This window comes from Homarus americanus, unplaced genomic scaffold (assembly GCF_018991925.1).
Source record: "Homarus americanus isolate GMGI-L3 unplaced genomic scaffold, GMGI_Hamer_2.0 scaffold55640, whole genome shotgun sequence".
Taxonomy (NCBI): Eukaryota; Metazoa; Arthropoda; class Malacostraca; order Decapoda; family Nephropidae; genus Homarus; species Homarus americanus.
Window position 1 is genome coordinate 5,300,601 of NW_024713650.1, and position 4,079 is coordinate 5,304,679.

Sequence of the window (4,079 nt, forward strand, 5' to 3'; positions counted from 1 at the left end):
CTACCAATATCAGGCTAGTGTTGTTATTACACTACTACCGCAGGCTAGTGCGTACATTACCAATATCAGGCTAGTGTTGTTACACTACTACCACCAGGCTAGAGCTATTGCATTACCAACATCGGGCTGAGTGTTGTTACCTGCTACCACCAGGCTAGTGCTGTTACATTACCAATATCAGGCTAGTGTTATTGCACTACTACCACCAGAGCTGAGTGTTGTTACTACCACCACCAGGCGCTAGTGCTGACACTACCACCACCAGGCTGGTGTTATTGCACCACCACCACCAGGCTGGTGTTATTTACGCACCACCGCAGGCTGGTGTTATTACAGCACCACCACCAGGCTGGTGCTGTCACACCACCAACAGGCTAGTGCTTTACTTACCACCACCAGGCTGGTGTTGTTACACCACCACCACCAGGCTGGTGTTATTACATTACAAGATCAGGCTAGTGTTATTGCACTACTACCACCAGGCTAGTGCTGTTACATTACCAACATCAGTGCTAGTGTTATTACACTACCACCAGGCTAGTGTTATTACACTACTACCACCAGCTAGTGTTATTACATTACCAACATCAGGCTAGTGTTATTACAGCACCACCCCAGGCAAGTATTATTACATCACCACCATCAGGCTGGTGTTGTACAGCACCACCACCAGCTAGTGTTATTACAGCACCACCACCAGGCTAGTGTTATTACAGCACCACCACCAGGCTAGCGTTATTACAGCAACATCACCAGGCTGGTGTTACAGCACCACCACCAGGCTGGTGTTATTACAGCACCACCACCAGGCTGGTATTATTACAGCACCACCACCAGGCTGGTGTTATTACGCAGCACCACCACCAGGCTAGCGTTATTACAGCACCATCCCAGGCTAGTGTTATTACAGCACCACCACCAGGCTGGTGTTGTTACAACACCACCATCAGGCTGGTGTTATTACAGCACCACCACCAGGCTGGTGTTATTACACCACACCACCACCAGGCTAGTGTTATTACTTCACCACCAGCAGGCTAGTATTGACAGCACCACCACCAGGCTAGTGTTATTACAGCACCACCACCAGGCTGGGGTTATTACAGCACCACCAGCCTTGTGTTATACCACCACGACCAGGCTGGTGTTATTACAGCACCACCACCAGGCTGGTGTTATTACAGCACCACCAGCCTTGTGTTATACCACCACCACCAGGCTGGTGTTGTTTCAGCACCACCACCAGGCCAGTGTTATTCAGCACCACCACCAGGCTAGTGCTATTACACCATCACCACCAGGCTGGTGTTATTAAAGCACCACCACCAGGCTGGTGTTATTAGCACCACCACCAGGCTAGTGTTATTACAACACCACCAGCCTTGTGTTATACCACCACCACCAGGCTGGTGTTATTACAGCACCACCACCAGGCTAGTGTTATTACTGCACCACCACCAGGCTAGTGTTATTACAGCACCACCACCAGGCTAGTGTTATTACATCACCACCACCAGGCTAGTGTTATTAGCACCACCACCACCAGGCTAGTGGTTATTACAGCACCACCACCAGGCTAGTGTTATTACAGCACCACCACCAGGCTAGTGTTATTACAGCACCACCACCAGGCTAGTGTTATTACAGCACCACCACCAGGCTAGTGTACAGCACCACCGCCAGGCTGGTGTTATTACCACCACCAGGCTAGGCGTTATTACAGCACCACCACCAGGCTAGTATTATTACAGCACCACCAAGGCTAGTGTTATTACAGCACCACACCAGGCTAGTATTACGCAGCACCACCACCCATGGCTAGTGTTATTACAGCACCACCACCAGGCTAGTATTATTACAGCACCACTACCAGGCTAGTGTTATTACAGCACCTGCACCAGGCTAGTATTATTACAGCACCACAACCAGGCTAGTGTTATTACAGCACCACCACCAGGCAGTGATGGTGAACACTGGCCACCACCAGGCTAGTGTTATAACACCACCAACACCAGGTTATGTTACAGCACCACCACCAGGCTAGTGTTATTACACCACCACCACCAGACTTGTGTTATTACAGCACCACCATCAGGCTAGTATTTACAGCACCACCACCAGGCTAGTGTTATTACAGCACCACCATCAGGCTAGTTTTATTACAGCACCACCACCACGCTTGCGTTATTACAGCACCATCAGCAGGCTAGTGCTATTACAGCACCACCATCAGGCTAGTATTATTACAGCACCACCACCAGGCTTGTGTTATTACAGCACCACCAAGGCTAATGTTATTACAGCACCATCAGCAGGCTAGTGCTATTACAGCACCACCATCAGGCTAGTATTATTACAGCACCACCACCAGCTAGTGCTATTACAGCACCACCACAAGGCTAATAGCACCATCACCAGGCTAGTGCTATTACAGCACCACCACCAGGCTAATGTTATTACAGCACCACCACCAGGCTAGTGTTATTACAGCACCACCACAGGTTTAGTGTTATTATAACACCACCCCAGGCTGGTGTTATTACACCACCACCACCAGGCTGGTGTTATTACAGCAGCACCACCACCAGGCCAGTGTTATTACAGCACCACCAACAGGCTAGTATTATTACAGCACCACCACCAGCAGGTGATACAGCACCACCGCCAGGCTAGTATTTTTACCGCACCACCACCAGGCTAGTGTTATTATCACCACCACCACCAGGCTGGTGTTATTACAGCACCACCACCAGGCTAAGTGTTATTACAGCACCACCACCAGGCTAGTGTTATTACAGCACCACCGCCAGGCTGGTATTTTTACCGCACCACCACCAGGCTAGTGTTGAGAATCACCACCACCAGGCTAGTATTATTACAACGCCACCACCACCAGGCTATTGTTGCACACCACCAAGCGTGTTATTACACCACCATCACCACCAGGCTACTTATATTAAACCACCACCACCAGTCTAGTGTTATTACAACAACACCACCACGAGGCTAGTGTTATTACACCATCACCACTACCAGGCTAGTTCTTACAACACCACCAGGCTGTTCCTACAACAACACCACCACGAGGCTAGTGTTATTACACCATCACCACCACCAGGCTAGTGTTATTACACCATCACACCACCAGGCGGTGTTACACCATCACCACCACCAGCTAGGTGTTACAACATCACCACCACCAGGCTAGTGTTATTACAACAACAGCACCACCACCAGGCTAGTGTTATTACACCATCACCACCACCAGGCTAGTGTTATTACAACATCACCACCACCAGGCTAGTGTTCCTACAACAACACCACCACGAGGCTAGTGTTATTACACGATCACCACCACCAGGCTAGTGTTCTTACAACATCACCACCACCAGGCTAGGTTCCTACAACAACACCACCACGAGGCTAGTGTTATTACACACACCACCACCAGGCTAGTGTTCTAACACCACCACCAGGCTAGTAGCATACAGCACCACCAGGCCAGTATTTTACAGCACCACCCACTGCATAGTGTTATTACAACATCACCACCACCAGGCTGGTATTATTACAACGCCACCACCACCAGGCTATTGTTATTGCAACACCACCAAGCTTGTGTTATTACACCATCACCACCACCAGGCTAGTGTTCTACAACATCACCACCACCAGGCTAGTGTTATTACAACATCACCACCACCAGGCTAGTGTTATTACAAACAACACCAAGCTAGTGTTATTACACCATCACCACCACCAGGCTAGTGTTATTAAACATCACCACCACCAGGCTATGTTCCTACAACACCACCAACACCACCACCAGGCGGTTCTACAACATCACCACCACCAGGCTAGTGTTTTTACAACAACACCACCACCAGGCTAGTAACAGCACCCAACCACGAGACAGTGTTATTACAGCACCACCGCCAGGCTAGTATTTACCGCACCAATAGTTATTACAACATCACCACCACCAGGCTAGTATTATTACAACGCCACCACCACCAGGCTATTGTTATTGCAACACCACCAAGCTGTGTTATTACACCACCATCACCACCAGGCTACTT